General features: G+C 49.6%; 1 pseudogene across 1 annotated transcript; it reads left to right on the top strand.

Moving 5' to 3' along the window:
* Positions 1–337: 337 nt before the first annotated feature.
* Positions 338–3,245, top strand: LOC146761466 (uncharacterized; annotated as a pseudogene). Its single transcript, XR_014944390.1, has one exon. The product of XR_014944390.1 is annotated as an uncharacterized LOC146761466 (transcript).
* Positions 3,246–6,714: the final 3,469 nt, after the last annotated feature.

The following is a 6,714-nucleotide window of genomic DNA, read 5'->3' as shown; positions in this document are numbered from 1 at the left end:
TCACTTGGGTGTTTAAATTTCAATAAAAAAGTAATGATAAAAAGTATGGCTTATATTTCTCCTTCTTTCTCTAATTCATTTGGAGTTCTGGAGAACAAGTGTTTTATTGAGCATGACACCTAAATGCGTTATTGTTTTAAAAAGGTGTTAAAACAAGAGTCACATATGTTTCGGATAATAGAAGTATTACAAGAGGCTTCCCCATGTAACCTTTCTTTCCTATAAGCTAAGGCTCATGGAACTGTTTTTGTGGGTTAGCTTGAGTTCATCTGTTGTATTAGGCGAAATACGGGGATGTTATCGGGCTGTGACGTGACAGGCCCTTCCCCATATTCTGGAAGAATCTTGCTACATGTAATACAGTAGGCGTAGACGAAGTGGACAAAGGTTATATAAGGTCGTGTGTGCTTCAATAAATCGCCATTTTACCACGCTACCACCTTGGTGTCACTTGGTAATTGGTCTAACTACTGCTTCAGTTGGAGGCGAGAGATCGTAAAGCCATTAACGATCATAAAGCCTTCAAATGGTGACCCCGACGTGATTCGTCACGATTAGGCGTGATTAGGGACTTTTGGAGCAAGGTAGTTGTCTGCTAAACGGCAGCAGGATCCCACTGCGGTAGCGAATCCTCTCGTCGCGGAGTAGTGGAAGCCCAGGGTCGAAGAGGAGTGGCCATCACTCTTCGACAGGTGGGAGAGCGAGCTCGGAATCCCGGAATCTCGGAATCTCGGGGACCCCCAGGAACCTTCGGGGAAGCGCCAGGGAGCGGCCAGGAGAACTACGTTCGGCCGGGGCGACATGGAAGCCGTTATCAAGGTAATTCTTCACGCTTGCAAACTTCACTGTGGGAAACAGGCTCCTTCCAAAAAGGAGGTAACAGCAGTTCTTTCGCTGCTGGAAAAGGAAGGGCTTTTAACAAACCCGTCTGATTTATACAATCCTGGCAGATGGGATGGAATTACGGCCGCACTATCTCAAAGGTCGCTGGCCACTCGAAAAGTATCAGAATTCAAAGTATGGGGACTTATCTTGGAGGCGCTGAAAGCAGCACGGGAGGAGAAGCTAGCAAACCAACGTGCTAGAGACATTCTGGGTTTGGAGACGGGGGGAGGCCGGGGGGGGAGTCTTGACTCTCTTACAGATTCAGTGCAAGGCAAGATGGCACCGGCTCCCCCGAACACACCTGTTCCTTCGCCTAAGACGGACATTCCAGAAGGCAGCCCTGAACAGGAGGACACCCCGCCTCCGCCCCCCTATCCTGACTCCTCGTATTCTTCATTGGACGCCTACAGGGATGAAGGGGGAGGGAAGCCCCTCGAGGAATGCGATGTTGCTACTGTACCTGATAAGAACAAGGACAAGGGAGAGAGAAAGGGGGGAGGCATGGTGGTGCCACCAGAGCTGAAAGGAGGAGGTGTGGTCCCACCAGAGCTGAAAGGGGGAGGTGTGGTGTCACCAAGGAAAAGTGTAAGGAGGGGTGGTACTTCTTCGTTGTCGGGTCCCGCCTGTTGCTGTGCGTATGCCGAGAAAGGGGGGGATCGTGCCAACCCATGTGATAGTGAAGGTGAATGTGGGTGTGATGATTTCATGTGGCCCGCCCAAGGGGCTGGCCAAGCCACCCAAGGGGCTGGTCAAGCCGCCCAAGGTGCCACCCAAGGGGGATGTGGTCCTGCGTGGGCCGCCCAGGGGGCCGCCCAAGGGGGATGTGGCCCCACGGCACCCGTACCGTGGAGCCCACCCACTTTCACTGATTGGGCCCAGACAAGGGAGGACCTCCAGACAGCCGACCCGGAAACAACAGCTTTTGCCCTCCCGATAATAGTGAAACAGGATGGTCCGGCTTGGACCCCTCTGGATTCCAAGGCGATTACTCGCCTTGCAGAGTTAGTTAAGAACAAGGGCTTGCGTTCTCCGGTAACTATGTCAGCAATTGAGGCTCTCATGGCCTCGAGTCTCCTGCCGTACGATGTGGTCAGTCTCATGAGGGTGATTCTTGAGCCCGTGCAGTACACGCTGTGGTATGATGAATGGAATAGATTGCTTCAGGCTGTTGTCGCTGAGGCAGCTCGTAATAACAATCATCCGGCTAATGCGCATACAGGTCAGGGCCGTGGAGCTAGGGTTGAAAGAACTACTCTCTTGCGCCTTCAGGGACTAGCAGATGGTATGGTGGGGTCCCCGGAGGGTCAAGCAAGAGGGCTGAGAGAGGGGGAGTTAGCTGCGCTTACAAAGGCAGCCCTTCAGGCGCTGCGGACAGTGGCTAAAGTTGCGGAGCCTGTGCTCCCGTGGTCCGACATCAAACAGGAGCCTTCTGAGTCATTTTCTGATTTTGCAAATCGCTTGATTCGTGCCATTGAAGGGTCTGACCTCCCGAAGGGAGTCCAGCCTTTGGTTGTGATAGACTGTCTCAAGCAAAAGTCGCTCCCGGACGTTCAGCAGATAATTAGGGCAGCTCCTGGAACTTTGAACACCCCAGGGGAGATTATCAAATATGTGCTAGATCATCAGAAAAATACTCCCTCCAATAATGATGGCTTGGCAACTGCCGTGCAGGGAATGGCTGCCGAAGTCAGCTCTGCGATTAAATCTGCAGTGATGATGGCAGCTCGCACCGGGGATGAGAAGGGAAAAGGTCCGTGTTTCAAGTGTGGGCAGCATGGTCATTTTAAAGCACAATGCCCCAAGAAAGCTGGGCAGAGCAAGCCGCAAGGAAAACGTTGTCAGTTGTGCAATGGGGTTGGACATGTTGCGCGTCACTGTCGAAAATTTGAGGTTTTGCCGCAGGGAAACTGGAACGGGAGGGTGCCAGCGGCCCAGGGCCCCTTCCCGCTTCATTAAAATGGGCCAAGCGTGTTGACCACACGGTGGCGCTGACCATGGATCTAGGTGATAGGCCATTGGTGAGGGTCATGATGACGTTGGACCCTGGAGTGCCTACACTAGGTCCTAGGACGGTGTACCTTACAGCTTTGTTGGACTCTGGTGCAGATGTTACTGTTATTGCAGAGCGCGATTGGCCATTCCAGTGGCCAAAGGTTGCAACATCAAAGGTCCTGATAGGGGTGGGGGGTGAAATGACCACCTCTGTGTCGGATGCGGAAGTGGGAATTTCAATCATCAATCGAGATGGCTCAATAGAAAAAACTGTTTTCATCACCCCCAATATAGCTCCGATCAGGGGATCTCTGCTAGGCAGAGATCTTCTTCTTCTCATTGGGTTACGGCTGACAAATTTATCCTAAGGGCCACTGTCCACCACTTGGCGCTGCAGCATGCGATTCCGCTGCATTGGAAACAGGATACATCTCCTGTTTGGGTGGATCAGTGGCCCATTCCTGCTAAAAAATTGGCAGCGCTCATACAGCTTGTTTCCAGAGAACTTGCACTAGGCCATATAGAGTCATCGCTTAGCAATTGGAACACGCCCATCTTTGTCATTCAGAAGGCCTCTGGATCGTTTCGGCTGCTCCACGATCTCCGAGCAGTCAATTCACAGATCATCCCCTTTGGTCCTGTCCAGCAAGGGGGACCTTTGTTGTCAGCAGTCCCACAGGGATGGCCTCTGATGGTCATTGATCTAAAGGATTGTTTCTTCTCTATCCCATTGGCTAAACAGGATAGGGAAGCCTTTGCATTCACAGTTCCGGTTGTAAATAATCGAGAGCCAGCTCAGAGGTACCAGTGGAAGGTTCTTCCGCAAGGTATGGTCTGTTCACCTACGATCTGTCAACTTGTGGTGAGCAGAGTCATAGAACCAGTGAGAAAGGCACTGCCAGGATGCCAAATCGCCCATTACATGGATGATTTGCTGCTTGTTGCACCTGATGATGCTCAGTTGAAAACGTTGGAGGGGCAGATCGTCCGCACCCTCATCTCTGCAGGGTTTGTGATCTCTCAGGAAAAGATCCAGAGAGAACCAGGGATTGAATTCCTGGGCTATAAATTTGGATCTTCCACAGTAATCCCAGAGGGGCTGGAGATTAAGCCTCAAATTACAAACTTATGGGATGTGCAGAAGTTGGTGGGGGCACTGCAATGGGTGAGGAATGCCATTGGCATCCCTCCGCGCCTCATGAAACCTTTCTATGATCAACTGAAGGGATCAGTCCCACAAGAGGAGAGGCATTGGAATCCAGAGATGGAGTCAGCCTGGCAGGAGATACTGTCAGCCTGCTCCACCAATGCCCTTGCCAGGTGGGAACCTGATTGCCCGTTGGAGGCTGCGGTCACTAGGTGCCAGCATGGTTCAGCTGCAGTGATTGGGCATGCTTTGAACTCTCGGCCACGCCCACTGTCATGGTTATTTTCTGCTCAGCCGGTGAGAGCATTTACCACATGGCTAGAACAGCTGTCATATTTGCTGCGAAAGGCTCGCCTCACTGCGATCAGAGCTTTTGGGAAGGACTTGGAAGTCATCTATTTACCAGGAGCTTTTCGAAATGTGCAACCTCTGCCAGATGAGGTGTCATTGGCTGTTTATGACTTCAGCGGAAAGTTTTGCTATTCAGACTCACTGCCAATTTTTGAACTGGCAAAACCCCTCCAGATATCATTGCGACACAGGGTCCTGGACACCCCTGTGAACGGTCCTACAGTCTTCACTGATGCTTCGTCATCAACGGGCCAGGGGGTGGCTGTGTGGCAAACAGTTGAGGGTGGCTGGAGTTACAAGATGATAACAGACAAGACAGCAAGTGTTCAGATGCTCGAGGCTAGGGCTATGGCAGTGGCACTACATCTTTGGCCCACAAAGCCTTGCAATGCTGTCACGGATTCTGTGTTCGTGGCAAAAATGCTGCTACGGATGGGAAAGGAAGGGCAACCGAGTACAGCAGCTGCAGCCCTGTTAGAGGATGCTTTAGCTATCAGGGTTGCACCCGTTGCCATCCTTCATGTTCGTAGCCACTCTGAGGTGCCAGGTTTCTTTACAGCAGGAAACGACATGGCTGATCGGATAGCAGGGAACCAGGTGTGCACTTTGCAGGAAGCTCGTGATCTTCATTCAGCACTTCACATAGGGGCCAAGGCACTGGCTCGAGCCTGTTCTATCCCGATTACAGTCGCTAGGGAGGTAGTGCAAACCTGCCCTCACTGTAATTCTGCGCCAGCTTTAGGAGCGGGGGTTAATCCTCGTGGTCTCGCTCCATTAGACGTCTGGCAAACAGACTTCACAATGGAACCACGGATGGCCCCACGACAGTGGCTGGCTGTGACTATTGACACGTCCTCTACCGTCATTGTAGCCACACAACATGGTCGTGTCAGTTCTACAGCAGCACAACACCATTGGGCCACGGCTATGGCAGTTTTGGGAATGCCGCGCCACATAAAAACAGACAATGGTTCTTGCTTTATTTCGCGTTCGTCCAAAGATTGGTTAGCTCGCTGGAATATCACACACACCACAGGCATTCCGGGAAATTCGCAGGGCCAAGCTATCGTCGAAAGGGCTAACCGCCTCCTCAAGGAAAAGATTCGTGTCCTTGGGGAGGGGGAAGGCTATTCGGGAAAGATCCCAGTATCACAACAAGGGGAAATCTTGGCCCGCGCACTGTATGCACTAAATCACTTTGAGCGAGGAGAAAATTCCAGGACCCCCACCCAGAAACATTGGCGGCCAAGAATCATTGAAGAAGGCCCGCCAGTAAAGATCAAGGTGGATAATGGGTCCTGGGAGTCGGGATGGTCCATACTAGTCTGGGGAAGGGGGTACGCAGCAGTAAAATGCAAAGGCACAGGAGACATACGTTGGGTGCCATCGAGAAAAATTAAGCCAGAGGTTGGTGGTGAAAAAGAAAATGTCAGGGAAATAACAAGAGCTGAGTATCCTCAAAGGAGAGTGTTACACCTGACTGCTAACAACAGTATGGTCCATTTCAGTGTTTCCCTTTGTTCTGTAGTTTTTCATTTATTTTTTAATATGGGAGATTATCCATGTTAGGCACATACTTTACTACTAAAATTGTTCCTGAAGTTAGACAGCAACCTCTCTCTCTCAGAGCCAATTAAAAAACAAAAACAAAACAAAAGCAAAGAACAAAACTATAGTTTCTGTGTTTGCAAAATAAAAGATGTTTTTTAAGTCAGGACTCGGTTTCCATGTCAAGATTTCACTTTGTGGTAAACACTCAAAGAAAATAGATACTAAGCTGATCTCACTTAAGCATGCAGATGAATGCATGGCCTCTGAAACACTCACCCTTTTTTGCCCACCTCATTATTTGTCTTTGAAGTGAAGAAAAAAGATGACATGCACCTCTGAGAGCTAGGGTATTTCTTAGCAGGGAGATTAACTTTCATGTGTGTTGTGGGTTAGACCCCAAACATTGGGTAATAGGACACATCCTATGCTATTATACTAACTGTGAATAATAAAAAGTAGATAAATCCACAAGGGGAATAATATGTACTTTGAGATGAGTTCTGCATTCAGAGACCTAAATGCGGCTCAGAGGAGAAATTAAAAACCAATCATATTAAACACCAATCTTATTAAATGTATTTGGCTGTATCCTCAGCTGCATCAATATCATTCCTCACAAGTAAGAAAAGATAAGCTGGTTTGCAAAAGATGAAAGTAAATGTCATGCTGTTTTTTGTCATTTGTTTTTTTTTCCCTTTTGCCTGAAATATGTCTGGTCCAGGAATTTATGCAACCAGTTTGTGCCAACATTTGTAACAAAGAGCTAAAGAAGTTCAGGATTGAATGAG

The sequence above is a fragment of the Coturnix japonica genome, chromosome 3 (genome assembly GCF_054131305.1).
Source record: "Coturnix japonica strain WE chromosome 3, WE-NBRP24, whole genome shotgun sequence".
Lineage (NCBI taxonomy): Eukaryota > Metazoa > Chordata > Aves > Galliformes > Phasianidae > Coturnix > Coturnix japonica.
This window is presented reverse-complemented; position numbering and strand designations above follow the sequence as displayed.